General features: G+C 37.5%; 1 protein-coding gene across 7 annotated transcripts in view; it reads right to left on the bottom strand.

Annotated features, from left to right (window-relative positions):
• The window catches only part of SIPA1L2 (signal induced proliferation associated 1 like 2), a 127370-nt gene that overhangs the window by 92804 nt on the left and 18100 nt on the right, over positions 1 to 16466 (bottom strand). For all 7 annotated transcript variants that reach the window (XM_086877804.1, XM_086877805.1, XM_086877808.1 and 4 more), the window contains exon 2: positions 7876 to 7948. The gene's annotated coding sequence lies outside the window, so the exon portion shown is untranslated. The remainder of the gene's footprint in view (positions 1 to 7875; positions 7949 to 16466) is intronic.

Raw genomic sequence — 16466 nt, 5'->3', positions numbered from 1 at the left:
ACACAAGCAGACACTAGATGAAGTGGAGGATCTGGGAAAAGTTTGTATTCCTCCTTCCCTCTCCTCGCAGGCTGCCATGCAAGACAAAGTACACGCTCCATTCACATGGAAGAATTTGACAAGGCAGCAAATCAGGTTACTAGGCTAAATGACAGGAGTGAGATGACAAAACAAAAGGAAAAAAAAAAGGCCTAACAGCTAAGAACTATGAATTATTTGAATGATATTCACAGCAAATGAATAGCTTTTTAGAGAACCATAAAATATAATTAGAGTACTTGTGGAGTTTCTATTTCTGAAACTAGATGCTTCCTCACCTCTTGCCCCCTCCTTCCCCCTCAACTTTGCAAACAGATAGGGCTCAGAGTGTGTTGGCTAATAACCAGACCAGGTCAGCCTGCAAGAGATTATTTTAAGCTGTCTGCATTTTTTTCAATAGGAGTGGATGTGACAGGCTCCCCAAGAGAAGATCAAATATAACAAGAGGTCATCTGTAACATATTATCGATATTTTAAGACTAAAATTTACTGAATACAAAAACTTAGACCTTGCACAGACAGGGTAAAAATATTACAGCAGAGCTACTTTCACAAAATTCAAAGCTCTCATAGACTTCTTAGACAATCAATTTTGACCCTGAAAAATGGCTCTAAAACCTCATTAAATCTTTTCCCCTCCTAATTAACTGAGCCTGAAAAATATTCTGATGTCTATTGCCCTGCTACCTAAGCTCACCAGCCAAGGAATCAACGACCTGAGCATTTTCCCTACAACTTGATTAAGAAAGAGCTGCAGATGACCTTGACTTAATCTCTTAATTAATGGAATTTATCAATATGTTCTAGCTTTTTTTTCTGCTCACAAAATACACATCAGTTTCTTCCCTTTCCCTTGTGTTCTCAGAATCACACAGTCTTTGAGTTTGGAAGGGACCACTGGAGATTTTCTAACCCAACCCCCCTGCTCAAACTGGGTCAGATAGATTAAATATGACCAAAAAAAACCTAAAGAAATCTCAGGAATAATGTTTTTCTTTTTTATTTATTTTTAAAGCATGATTTTTTTCCATCCATTTCACTACCTCGTATTTGCAGTAAGATAAGATTAGCTGCTCATGGCCATGTCCACTCAGGTTTTAAATATCTTCAAGGATGGAGAATTTACAACCTCTCCAGTAAAACAGTTCCAGAGTGCAAGCACCCTCATAGCAGAAGCCTTTTCTTATGTTCAGATGGAATTTAATGTACTTCAAATTACGCTCATGGCCTCTTGTCCTGGGCACCACTGAAAAAAGCCTGGTTCAATCCTCTTTTCACCCTCCCTCCAAGAATTTACAGACTGATGAGATCCTCCTGAGCCTTCTCTAGGCCAAACAATTCCATCTCACTCAGCATCTGACTGCATGAAAAATGCTCCAGTCCCTTAACCTTCTCTGTGCCCTGCACTGGATGCTCTCCAGTATGTCCTTATCTCTCTCATACCGGGAAACCCAGAACTGCACACAGTATTCCAGGTGTGGCCTCACCAGTGCTGCCACAAGGACACTTTGCTGGCTTGTGTTCTGCTTGCTGTCCTCCCAAATCTCCAAGTCCTTTTCTGCAGTGCTGTTTGCAGGTGGCTGACCTCTGGTACATGCCAGCTCTTGGGGTCATTTCTCCCCAGCTGCAGGAACTGGCATTGTCGTTTTACAAAGTAGGAATGTTCTCCTCTGCCCACTCTTCATTTCATCGAGGTCCCTCTGGATGGCAGCCCAACAGCCTGGGATATCAAACATTCCTCTTGGTTTTGTATCCTCAGGAAGCTTGCTGAAGGTGTGCCCAGCTCCAGCAACTGGGTCACTGAACAAAGACATTAAGCAGTGTTGAACGCAGTGTCAGTCCCTAGGGTGCACCAATGGCCTCCCACTGGAGCTAGTGCTGCTGTGATCACAAACCCTCTAAACCTGGCAGCTTTCAGTCTATCTCACTGTCCATCTATCAAGGCCATGTCCCCTCATCCACCAAGCCAGCTATTTCATCATAAAAGGTGGGTTAAGTAGGATTTTCCATGCTTCACTTCATGCTTACTACTCCCAGTCATATTCTCATCCTTTATGTATCTGGAAATAACTTCCAGGATCACTTGCTCTATCACCTTCACAGGGACAAGCAAGGCTTATTCATCTGTACTTCCCCAGACTCCCCACAGACATAGACTTCTCTCCCATCCTCAGGAGTCTCTCCAAATTGCATGACCTTTTGAAGAAAATTAAGAGTGCTCTCACCCCGACATCAATCAGCTCCATCAGTATTTATGGGTGCATTCTACCAAGTCCCATGGACTTCTTTATGCTCAGTTTGTTCAAATATCCCTTAATTTCATCACCCTCCACTAAGGGCAAGTCTTCCTTGCTCCACACTGTCTGGGATTCCAGTCTTACTAGCAAAGACTGAAGTGAAAACTGTAGTGAAAATTACACTTGAACACTTCGGCCTTTTCTGTCTGTTGTCACCAGATCCTCTACCCCACCATCAGTGGGCCCACGTTCTCCCTAGCATCCTTCCACTCCTTATGTACTTGCAACAGGTTTTTGGTTGCCCTTCACATCCTGCTCTAATTCCATAATGGTTCTGGCTCTCCCTGAACCTTTTTTTTTTTTTCATTTTTTCATTTGTCATGTTGTTCCATGTTTTGTTTCTCCAATTCTCTCTGAGAAGTCTCCTCTTCACATACGCATAACTCTTTTTTCCAACTTTCTCACTCATCCTGCACAGTTCTACTACTAACAAGAAGCAAGCTCATAGGACATGTTTTTGACCCATTCTGCAGTTTATCTTCAAAAGTATTCATGTTAATTCTTAATTATTTCAAATATTTTATTAGAAATCTTTTTCTGCACATGCCAGAAACAAAGGATTTCAATTAAGATAATTTACTGTAATCCTTCACTTTTTATAAGACAATAATACACTCATTGTTTTACTAAAATAAATTAGATTACATTAATTAAGGAATCAGGATGGTGTGCATCCTTTCTTCCCTCCCTCCCAAGAATGTTTTTTCAAAATAAAAATTCTTTTTATTTGTTTATTAAGGCATTTGTTATTTTTTCCTACATCTGTTTAGTTAGCACCAGTGGCACATCAGCCTCTTCCTCAAAGAGAAAATAAATACTACTTTTGCTGTGGGCTAGGGAAAGAAAGTTTAACACTAGCTTCTCCCAATTTTTTTTTAAATTAGCTGTTTCTTTTCCTTCTAAGACTCATCACTCTCCAGTTCTTGATCCTAACTATCCTAACCAACCTGCCAATATTTCCTTTTTGCCCCCCTATTCTCTCTCCAAAACAGCTAACCCAAAATGCACGTTAGTAAGCTCTTCCATTTTATTAACATGCCTGTTATTTTACATTGACTTTTATTTTGGAGGACCTCACTAATGCTTTTACAAGGAGTCAACTTGTGCTTCTTACTGTTATCTCTTCATTATTTAGAGTGATACAGCATTTGAAGAGGTGAGAGAGTCTTACTTCTTTCCAAGCTCCAGTAAGCTAAACAGAAAGATCCAAACAAACTAATAAATCTTTCCAGAACCACAGACTTTGTGTAGCACAGGGCAGAGATGCACAACATAGCACAGATATTTTTTTGGCTCACTGCCTTTAGGAATCTAAACAGCCCTCTCCCTGAACTGATCAATCCTGCCAGATTTATGGCTGTCAGAAGGGAACCAGACTGGGAAGACCAACTCTGCAGATTGGTATGATTTTTTGAACACAAAACAAACAACCCATAGCATTACTTGAATTTTCTAGTATGTGACCCAGTAACCTATAAGGAAAACACTCAGGTGGCAGGTGACAGAACTATTAAGACTATGGGCCATTCCAAAACTGAGGCACACGTGCCTTGAAATATAAAGCAGCTTGATATTTTATTTATACCTAGGTGTTGGGGGTTAGGTGTCCTTATTTTAGTTCTGGCTCACCACATTAAGTATATCCTAATTCTTCTTGCAGAGGAAATAAAGGATAACAATTTGGAGATTGAAAAGGTGTATTTCAGACATGAAACACCATACAGAATTACTGAATATACTACATTTCTATTGACAAAACCAGGAAAGTAGTTATTTTTCAATTACTGGTTAGAGCTAAAATTCCATCATCAATCCCTCATCACATCTGGAGTATTGTGTTCTGTACTCCCCCAGTACAAGAATGACATGGAACTACAGGAGCAAATCCAGGGAAGTGACACTAAAATGATTCAGGGACCGAAGCATCTTTCACGTGAGGAAGGGCTGAGGGGGCTGGGGCTGCTCATCCTGAAGAAGAGAAAGCTCAGAAGGGGTCTGTCTCACCCAATGCCTAAACAGGGGCATGAAAGGGAGCCAGACTCTCCTCATGAGTGTTCAGTGTAAGGAAAGAGGGAAATAAGACAGGGAACGCATGAAACTCCACCTAAACATAGGAAAATACTCTTTGGCTGTGAGAGTCAGACAACAGAACAGGTTGCCCAGACAGGTTGTGGAGTTTCCACACTTGAAGATAGTTAAAATCCAACTGGCCTTGAACTTGGGCAGGGATGGTTGACTATGTGATCTCAAGAGGGACCTCTCCATTTCAGCAATTCTGTGATTTGTCTAATATAGTTCAGCTTCTGAAAAGAATTTTCTTTGCACCAAATGCACACCACATTTTCTGTGAAAAAGTTACATCGTGCCATACATGTATTATTAGATCAAATCTACTCCTATATATTTTTTGTTTGCATTAGTTTCTGAATATATGTTATGTTTATGCCCAAACTACATTCTTCTATCCATGCCCATATCACAACTCTCAACATACACAAACTGTCAATAGATGACGTTTTCATTAACTCACAATAATACATAAAGCCTTTAGACACCAGGTTATTCCCAGAGCACAAAAATACTTCCAAAATACCAAACTATAGGATCACATTGGTTGTCCTAGATACACGTGTCCCTATGAAATATCTATCAAAATTCTTAGATATTCTTAAATATATATTAAAATAATTATTAATAAATTATAATGTTTAGTTATAAAATTATTAAACATCTATAAAATTATTAAAGTCTCAGTAGGTAGTAATTCAGCCTATCAGTAACTGGAGGCAAAGAGGGACAGGTTTAGTTTTGAATTGATTTATTATTACGAAAAGGAAACATGACTCTGGATGCAAAACTAAGACTAAATGCTGTATTTAGGTTTACTGATTCTATATCTACATCATATATTTGGACAAATCCTCCCAATGAAAACATCACCCACAAAGCTGATGATGACTTCAGCAAATGTGATAAGTTTATCACTTGAATCTGACATGCATGTATTCTACTGGATGTACAGCCTCCAATTTCATTATCTGTTCCTCTGCCCTAACAGGACGTCTGCAGCGAAATGTAGGAAGGCGTGCAGTTGCAACAGCTGAACAACCTCATGTAAGTAATTCAGATTCCTTTTAAAATAATTGAAATTGAAAACACTTTTCAAACATTTGGTTTTGTGTAACCAATTTTAGAATACGCCTGAAAAAGAAATTTCAAACGTTTTACTTTTTAGTGTTACCATTCTTTAATGATTGACTATTTAACTCTGGAGATAGAGCTGCTATCAGTTTTCTACCACTAAAATAATTTCCCTCCTATCTTCTTATGTCTGTACTTATGATAAGAAAGAGCAAATAAACTTTTATAGTCTACAAAATTACATATTTCAAAGTCAGGATTATCAAACCTGCTAATCAGTACCACGGCTACCATAATTGTAAACTACATCAAAAGAATTATTTTGACATAAACGTTTTTTCAGGATTATTAAAACCCAAAGAAAAAAAAAATCAATGTGTATTTAGTTCAGGGGTAAGCACACCATAATTTTATTCTCCTATCTTAAACAGCAGTATTCCTTGTATTAAATACTTTTCAAATTATGAAAGAAAAGCAGTGCAATTTATTAAAGATTAGACATATATAACCATCATTATTTTTGCAGCATTATTATATATAACACCTCCTACTACTCTAAATCATAGAAAGAGGGCAAAATATACAATATATATCTTTCAGCTTCTTCCAGATTTCTTTAAATATCTACTATGCATCGGTCAACTATACAGCCAAAAGATAAAGCAAGGGCAATACTAGAAGTGGTTAGCACACAATTTTAGACTAGAAATACTTGTGTTAAGTTCTCTTTTACTACATTAGCATTATTCAAATGAAGATATTACTGACAACACACAATGCAAAATATACTACAGTATTGTCCTCTCAGTCTAGAGAGGCAAAAACACATTGTTTATATGAAAAGTAGTAGATAAAATTTTCAGAGGTATGTTCTACTCTGCCATTAATAAAGCAGAGCTTCATCAAGCTCAGTAACAGGGGAGTCTTGTGACCTTATTCTGTATTACAGAACTGACCATTTATTGAAGAAATGGAGTCTCAGATGAGAAGGGGGAAAAAACCTATTAACCTGATGTGAGCAAAGGGAGCCACTTAAAATCTGATAAACAACAACATCGCTATTGAGCATCCACCTAGTTTAACTCCTGTAGCACATGAAGGGCTGAGGGGCTCAGGTGGCTGGACACAAAGTTCAATCTCTCCTCCTGCATCAAAGCATATGGCAAGCATGGCAAGGAGGATCAATTATTCAGACTGTCCTAAATCTATGATGCTTTGAATAGGTTGACAAAAAGCAGTTATCTTACTTCTTACAAATCTCTGAGCACATAATAAATTTAAGATATTTTTTTTTAAAATTCTTGTTTCAGAATCCTTTTTGTCCTTGAAACAATATGTAGCTTGAAATGAAGTTAGAAGTTTTACTGGTTTCAGAAATATGATAGAAACAGATAACTACTATGCTGAATGTCTTCAGATGACAGATTGTGTTCAGCCAACATGAAGTATTTCTAAGCCTGAGCCATACCCCTATAATTAAAACCAATCCAGTTGAACTAGATCAAGGAGTTTGTAGAGATAGGAGGTACAGAATGGTAACTGCAGCTCCCAATTCCTGGTGCAGAAAATATCTATATGTCATGATTTTTGGCAATTGGAGGGATTGTCTACAAGTAGCTAAATTAGCACTTACAAAGTGTTTATTTCTGGTTATAGTAGCTCTTCTCCAGAAGACAATCAAGCTAAGAATTTCCAAGTCACCAAAACACTGATTTTGTATTTGACTTATCTAATGCATTACAGAACACAATAATCCTTCTGTACAGTAACAGCTCTATAATATTGATTGTACCATACAGTTCAATGTTAATGAGAGGCAATCTGCCAAGTTACAGATTTAAAAAAATAGGCTGAGCTTCCCCTGAAGACAGGTTTTGTTCAGCCTGAAGACAAGGGGACATCTTGTAGCAGCCTTTCAGTAGGCAAAGGGGGTTACAGGAGTGCCAGAGAGGGACTTTCTACAAGGACATGCAGTGATGGGACAAGGGGAGATGGCTCCAAACCGAAAGAGGGCAGATCTAGATTGGATACTAAGAAGAAATGCCTTATTGTGAGGGTGGTGGAACACTGGAACAGGTCATCCTGAGAAGCTGTGAAAGGCCAGGTTGAATGGAGCTACTGGAAAATGTCCTGCCTATGACAGGGAGGTTGGAATGGGACAATCTTAAAGGTCCCTTCGTACCCAAAGCCTTCTGTGATTCTTTATTCATTTGTACACCAAGCCATACAAGTTATGTCAGGGTTTTTTAGGGTGCTTTAGGTATCCCAAGGAAATACAGTGTGTAAGACGTCAAACATGAAGAAAGACAGCAGCATAGCTGCCTTTTTCTTTAAAAGGCAGGGTAGTACTACAAACATAGCAAAACCATATTTGCCACCAGTTAGAAATTATGCTTACCTTTGATTAGAAGGGTTCACAAAGGATGCCAACTTCAGTCACTCTTTTTCTGATATCAACAAAATGGAGATACCTGCAAGTCAAATGAGAAAGGTTTATTGTCTTTGGTTTTAGGTGAACATGTCCCCCCTTATGATATTAAGGGGTAAGTAAAAAAACAAACCTGAAAAAAACACTAGTGTAAAATGAAAATCTAGTCATTTCTACATGCAAATAAAATATCAAGAACAACTCCCTGGCTCTAAAAATCAGCACAGTTTCATATGTATGTGTCGCAACAGAGAATTTAAAGGTGTCATCTTTGCAAGTTCCTGGCAGCAAGTGGGAAAAAAGCGTTTCTAAGGCAAAAGGTCACGAGCCAGAAGGTGCTGAACCAACAGACTGTTTCATTATGGCTCTATTTCCAAGGTTATGATAAAAGGTCCACAGCTATCCCTAGGACTGTACTGTAAAAAGCAAGTAGCATAATGATATTTTCAATTACAAGGATGAGAAAAAGTCATGAAGTTCCATAAAATGTTTTGAGAGAAAAGAGTAGCAAGTAGATCCAAAAGGTTTAGGAAATATGCTCTGGGACTCTGTGGGATGACTTACAGCCAAGAAAGCATCTAACACTGCAAAATTTACATTTGACAATTTGATATTTCCTTCTGAATGAAGGTAAATAAAAGCATATGTAAAATAAAAATACTTTAGCTAGGTCTGTCTGATCAAGATTAGAGAGAGATAAATATTAAAACTGTCATGTACCAGCAAGGCAATTTGGCTATTTTATATCTGAGCTAGCAAAGTTTCAAAAGGAATTTATTTTACCATGATCTCAGATGGTAAAATCTGGCTTGAAAATACACAATGTTATATTCACACTGAAAGAAAGGAAAAAGAACACACACAGAGCAGGAACAGATGTTATTTCCTGTACTAAATCACCACCATAAGGACAAAAATAATTCTAATAGGTATTTTACAGAATAGCACATACAATGGAAAAGAACACAAAGCCTCAGAATCCTACGTCAGTTGCATATCTAGGTATTATAGACACCAGTAACATAAACAAACAAAAAGCCAATGCAAATGGAATGCAGGACAGTTCCTCATTCTAGGTCTAGACAAAATTAGGCAACCACTTAAGTCTACCTTCATCAATATGCTCTCACTAGCAAAAAAAAAACCCAGAAACCCAACTCCTGATGTAGTTACAATCCAAAATTTGAGCAAACACCTTGGCCAGTGCAGTTTTCATGAGAGAGCTAAAAAAAAGCCCTAAACTCTACCAGTAGTTGTGCTGATCAGTATGATGAGGTAACTAATGTTTGCCAACAGAAGACGCAATTAAAAACCCCCACGATATTAAACAGAAATTCTTCATTCCCAACCTAAAAATTACATCTGATGAAGATAAATTTCACACATAAAACTCACTCCAGTAAAATCTGAAACTAAAGCCATAGTAAATACTGAAAGACAACAGTAAAACCATGAGAAGAAAGCAACTGCAAAAATGGAACACAGTTTTTCTTAGAATGGCTATGGAATCTGGTCCATTTTCCAACAGAAACTGCTTCCAGTTTTCTATAAATAAGGTTATGAGAATATTATAATTATTAGCATTGTCGTTCTCACAAAAAAACCCCAAACTAATCTTGTATTCAAATCACTGGCAAAGCAAGCTTCAAAATATCTGTCTCAAAGACAATTTTTAAATTGTCTGCTTATGGGAGCAGAAAGTGGAATCTATTGATCCTCAGAGTAAAGTAGGATTTAGAGGATTATGTTGCTCTTTTGTGAGGCAGCCAAATGGGAAAACACTAGGCCTTGTCCACATACTATTTTTTTTCTTTAATCCAAAGTTCTTATACAGATCACTGAATCAGGAAAAGAATTTAAGAATTGAGAAGAAATAGAATGTTATATAGTCCAAAAGTAATTTATTATCTCACCAGTAGTCAAAAGTTTTCTTTGTAACATCTTGCCCCTACATTCATAAAGCTCATAAAATTTTGAGATACAAATCAGAGATAATGATGCCTATTTTCTTTCATGTACTTCAGAAGTTATTTGTAGTACTGGACATCCGAAAATTGCTGTGCATTAGGTGACTATCACAGATCTGTTTGTCCTGGGCATCTCATGTTTTACTACTCATGGAGTCACATCTGGATTGCTTTATTCTTCAGGATGGAATAAAAATGGATTTTATTTGTTGGTGTCTTAACCTTTATGTGAATGTCCACTGCAATTCAAAACCAGCACCTTGTTTCTACAGGAGTTGTCACTAAGGAAGTCAAGTTGGCCAAAGACACGACAAAGAAGGGTTCACATCGAAAGATACCTGAAATGCAGGTAGAAATAATTCCTGCATGGGAAAGTCAATCCTTGTTAGTAGCCCTGTTTGGCAAAAAGAAAGACATTCATAACTGTGGCCTGCCATATACTGCACCTCATTTTCAACTACAAGGAAACTATTTTTCTGCATGAATATATGTATTATTTATGTCCCAATCTTTTAATTTTTTCTATTCTTATTTTGTTGTTGTAGGAAAAGCAGAAAGATAGAATAAATCAGTGCAAGATCTCTCATTTTACCTGGAAAAGTTTTCTTTCTATACCCAAAAAGTTTTGTCTATTTAGAAGAAATTGATTCCAGAAAAATGGGCAAAGAGGCAGCCTCCTCATCAGCAAAGCCTAGTTCCAAGCAGCTTCTTAGTGCTCCAAAACACTGTACTGATGGTCACTGCCAAGGTTATCTCCACAGCAAGTTCAGTATGTCCAGAATATCAACCTGACACAGTCAATCTACCCAGTAAGTCTGATGTACCCTGGACACACTCGATTTACAATGTAGGAGCTGTATTTTTGATGGGATACCCAAGGAAAAAAATAAATGCCAAAAAGCTAGCTAACACCTTATCAAGTCATTTGTTCTAGATTGTGGGAAGCTACTGACATTTTTGTCTTCAACACTCCAAATTTTCAAGGAGAAACTTTACACTCTCGTCTACACCTAGACCAAGTCTTGTTCATGACTGCAGTAGCCCTTTTGGTAACGCCCTGCCTTGAACAAAGAATTAGAAAACTACAGAGAGAAAGCAAACAAGCAGATTGACAATTCTATCCTAGAAAAACACAACCCCAAATACAGGCAGCAAAGGAATCATTATTTTTCTTCTGCTGGGACAAAGACCGGGCACACTCTCCTTTCACCAAGACATGCCAAAAGATAGACCACTCTCAGCTGCCTTTTACAAACACAGATGCACATACCCAGGAACACCCAGACATTAGAATTTCTGTGTTAGGAACTGAATCCATCATGCAACATAAACAACCCCATCATTTCTTTAACAGCTAATACTGCTATTAAAGCTTTTTTTTTATTTAAGTACCCTTTTTACAAAAAAGAAGATCAGTACCTATTAAGCACACAAGATTCTTTACTTTCTTCTTTCCCATACTTAAAACTGCCTTTTCATGATATTCAAGTACTAGGAATCTTGAACTTAATATATGGAGCAAAAGAAATTTCAAAAACTGCTACAATGAATTTCCATTTTCAAGTATGACTTAAGTACAAGAACTGCAGATAAAAGTGATACAACTAATGACAAGATTTTTCTCTACCTGCTCAATTTTATTGGCAAAGCCATCATCAGTCCTATCATCTTATACACACAAGGTTTCAAGAAAGCTGTATTATTCCATAATGCTTAGGCAGAGTTTAGAGTTAAATACCTCATCCACAATTCTTACTGGTGATAAAGACTCTTGCTGGTGCTACAGAAGATAAATGAAAATCGAATAGCTATTCACAGAAATTAATTTCATAACACAGGCAAGAATAAGACTGCCTTGTTCACACCAGAATTGTAGTTAATATATTTCATATGTGAAGCAGAACTTTGAAAATATATACACTCTACAAGTAAATTGGAAACCATTACTTCCATGAACAATCCAATTATAACACTTGTCAAGCAGAGACAATCGTATTTCAAAGAGACAGATGAAAAACAGATGTGCAAAAGTAACTTGAACATCTATCTAGAAGTACAAGTATCAAAACCACTTGTTTATAAATAAAAGCCATACTGCATAAGCTCTTAGTGTAGTCGCTCTCTGATCTAGTTCTTACAATGACCACAGGTTACACAAAGGATTTGGGATCAAACCACAGCACTCCATGTCCTAGGTCCTGCTTTGATTTCAGCAACTAAATGGGGGCATCCAGCAATTTATAGGGTCAAGACTGAAGTGATTACATGTATTTTGCCATGCATTTCCTCTGCAAGCACTAAACTCAATTTAACTCCATATAACTTTCCATATTCCCAACACAATAGACTGATCTCTGTAAAGGCCTTTTCCTTCCTTTCATATAGAAAATATCCTGTAAATAGCTTATTTCCCACTCTCTAAGTGTCTCCTTTTGTTTACAGGAAGGAAAGGGAACAGAAATCTTACCATAAAACAGTGAGAGCTAAAAAATTCTGTTTCACTTCCTACTGTGCAGGTGTTTCATACAAGAAATCTATTTTAATTCTTTATTTCAGGGAGAAAACATGCTGCTTCTTTTTGAAATACAGACTGAGAAATAGAAAACAATAAGGTTAAGGAAGTAGAAGCATGCTTCACTGTGAAACAAAACAAAGATATACAATAACCATTGCTACAAAACTTGTAAAATCCCTGGCTTTGGACACCACAATTATTTTACACGTTGACTTGTAAACTGGGTTTTCCTTCTAAATCTGTAAGTTCTTTCTTAATTTTTTGCTGCCCAGATAAATGTGTAGAGATGAATGTTCCAGATTGACCAAGAAAAAAATAAAATTCAAACTCCAAAGTAACACAAACAACAACAATACCAAACTCCTCCCTTATTTGACAAGGTAGTTGATTTTAATACCAATGGTACCCGCAATGTTACAACATCCATTTCAAACCCAAAATGGAATTCCCCAGTACCAGATTCTTCTTGAACTGCGTATTCTAAACCAAAGCGACAACGACAATGACAAATAACTTGTGTTGGTCCAAGATGCATGTCATCTCCATTTTTACACTTGTTTTTCAGTTTCAGAAACACCAACATCCATCACGGTAAGAATCACATTCATCTCTCTAAGATCTGTAATTCTCTATTGCCCAGTGGTGTGTGGAAAATTCAAATTCTAAAAGAAGTCAAGCACATGAGGGCACTAATCATCTTGTAGGCCACACACATCACCCGGTTCAAAAGGAAATGAGGAGAACTTCATTACATAATATCACAGCACACCTATCACAAATGCTGCCACAATATAAAACTATATGAAATATAAAACTATTAACACAAGGATGTATTTGCCTGTCTGTGGAAGGGACATCTTATTTGATCCAGGCTGGCTGAACCTCACCAGCTACAGGTCAGATAAAAGACATTTCCCCATCACAGTGAACATTGTTCCTAATTCTACATACCAGTCCCTGTAGAGGCAGCAAAGGAGAGATGCCTTCCCAGCGGATGCACTTCCAAACTGTTCTAGCTGAGCAGCACAGGGAACAACATTAATTTATCAGGGAGCACGCTGCCCAAACACCCACTTCATATCTTAAAGCAACAGAAAGCCAGCTGGAAGGATTGGATGGGCCAAGATAGATTGATACTAATCACCACTGTTTCAATCAAAGCATTTCCAGTGAAACATGCAATTACTTGGAGTTTGTTAAAAGCAGCTTTCCATACTTTGTGATCAGCTACCTGGGAAAACAAATTACATCACTGCACTGTGGATACTTAAAGAAAGATTTGCTAATTAAGCACAATTAATTACACAGCAGCGCTAATTTGAAAAGCAATATCCATTCATCTTTTGTCTGCTTAAGTCTCAGATTGACTGCTGAGAAGAATTGTTTATAGAACCTGCAATTTTGGATGATCCTTTCTGAGAAAGATAACAAAGAGCACTTGCTAAGACACACATAAGGTGAACAGTAAATGTACACTACTGACACACTCTCTAATATAAGTAACAGCATAAACAGGTCTGTCCTTAGGCCATCAGAATTTTCTTACATACACTCAAATGCAACTATAGCTTCATTCTGAATATAACAAAAAAATCAACTAACCCTGCTCAGACCTGGAAGAGTTCTATCACATTCAGAATATAACCCCAAGTAAAGAACATTCTTTATTATGAAAACAGGAAAGTTAAGTTTGAGATAGCTTTATCTTTTGAACTGGCGTTTTAACTGGGAAAGGATCTGTGCTTTAAATCAAAATTGTTTTGTCAGAAATGAAGAGAACACCCTACAATGCCCATCATTTCCATGGATGTCTTTTGACTTGCAAAAAATCTGCAATTGTTATGGAATGGAAGTATCTTTAATAAAAGGTAATAAACATAGAGCTTAATCTTTATCATTAATATTTTCAACATGACACTCCACACACTGCTATCCACATACATAATGTGAACACCATCTTCATTCCCACCTTTATTTTCCTCCTGTGAAGCCATGTTCAGCTCCAGGCATCGTTTTCTCTCTTTGCAATACCTCATTTTGACAGCACAGCAAAAGCATGTAATAACCAAGATCACAAAGAAAGCACGAAACAATATCCATCCTGGCACTACCAAATATCACGTTTGGACCACAAATTATAGAAAATACAATAGATGAGAGAGATTAAATAGTAAAGCTATTTTCAGGAATGGCTCAACATTTAGCCCTAATATTCCTTTTTTTTTTTTTTTTTTTGTCTGGTGTTTGTTTGTTTTGTTTGTTTTAATTTTAACTTTGTAGTATGCCAGACTTCATCATGGAAGAGCTAAAGGGCTTAAATGTGAGTAGTCTGGTATAACCACAGCAAAGCTGAGTACCACCCCTCACAATGAAAGACAGGGGCTCTTCCCTGCATTTTCAGAGCACAGCAGTAAGACATTTGCAGTACTTTTGATACCACCTGATCACAAAAAATTAGAAACCTCATGAAAATAAGTATGCTGAAAATATTAACTATAAATGACAATTATCAGCCTGGAACTGAAGCTACTAAACAAGGCAGAAGTTATTGACTTTATCCACAGAAAGGAGGATTTAAAAAAAAAAATCAACTGGATGATGAGGTAGCACCTGACTATTTCAATTAAAGATAAGTGGAACATGGCAACTGACTTATGGCAACAGCTCAAAAGCAGAAAAGATACACAAAAATTACAAGTTGTAAAATGGGTGTGAAAAAAACCTGTCACTAAATCAGTGTTGTGAATGCTATTCACAGAAACAATATGAATACTTATTTATATTGCTTCCATAGGTCTGCTTCATATTTCATTTATCATTGACATTTGTCTGGGGTGGAAAAAATACTTTTTGTCATTTTTGAGTAGAAAGCAAGATATTAAGTGTTGCTGCTGAAGATGAGTAGATCACACGGACACAGGTCAAGGTGTGGTGAAAAGAAGAGAGAGTTTATTTTTCCTCCCAGGATTTATAGGCTTCTGACCACTGCCAGGGATTGGATGGTCAGGATAACACTTTCTCACTGCACTGGCCATGAGAGATGCCCATCACAAGACGTGTAACAGAAAGAATGTACACATATCTATGTTTACAGTTACTGTCCTGGGAAAGTCTTTAGAAAACTATGTTAGCAAGCTCAGAAGCTGAGTTTTCAGGGCGACAATTAAGTACTATGGAAAAAACCAAAGCATTTCTTTATCAGCTCTGTTTTCCTCAAGCATGAAAAGTAAGATGATTTTCAAACACAATCAGTGGAGAGGTATTTCTTTATTATTACTTTCTCTCAAAAATTAGAGTTCTGTGAATATAATTTGTAAATGCCTTAATGTTTGTAGAATATGCTTTTTGACAGTGTCACTTGCTTTTTCAAACACACACGTGAGCCACAGTCATTTTAGAATGAGGTAGTAAAGGAAAAGGGCTGAAGGATGAACAAAAACCTAATTAGTTTAAGTTTTGGAGTGGCTGAGCAACACTTCTGGAAGTCATGCAGTCCAGTCTTCTGCTCAGAGCAGGACTCTCACCAACACTGGAAATGGTCAGGCATGGCTGGGTCTTACTGAGCCTTCAAGACCTCCAGGGATGGAAAATTCAGCTGCATCTCTAGGCAGTGTGCTCTGGGCCTGCACTGACCTCCTGGCCATGAGCGTTCTTCCTCACGTCTGACCCAAACACACCACATCAGAGCCTGTGGCCAATCTGGCGACAGCAGAAAAAATTCACCTCCATCGTTTTTTGGAACTACCCTCAAGCAGCCATGGGATACCCCTTAGGTCACTCAGTAGCTGCTGCTTTGTCAGAGTGGGCAAGCCTAGCTCTGCCAGCTTCTCCTGCCAGCTCGTTTGCTTCAAGCAAGGGCCTTCTAACCCTTCTTGGCGCTCTTCAGTTTCTCAACATCCCTCTTGAAATGTAGGGAATAAAATTAGATATTTAACATAAATCAAGATCTTTAACATTTCATCCAGCTCTCCTTCTGAAATACCCAGTAATATAAACAAAGTAGTTTGCAGAATTTTGAAATTAATTTTTCATTCAGTTATAGTCTCACAGTAATTTCCTTATACATGGAATTTACGCGT

This window comes from Cyanistes caeruleus, chromosome 2 (genome assembly GCF_971803275.1).
Source record: "Cyanistes caeruleus chromosome 2, bCyaCae1.hap1.1, whole genome shotgun sequence".
Lineage (NCBI taxonomy): Eukaryota > Metazoa > Chordata > Aves > Passeriformes > Paridae > Cyanistes > Cyanistes caeruleus.
The sequence above is the reverse complement of the archived record's forward strand: the minus strand, read 5'-3'. Positions and strand labels throughout refer to the sequence as shown.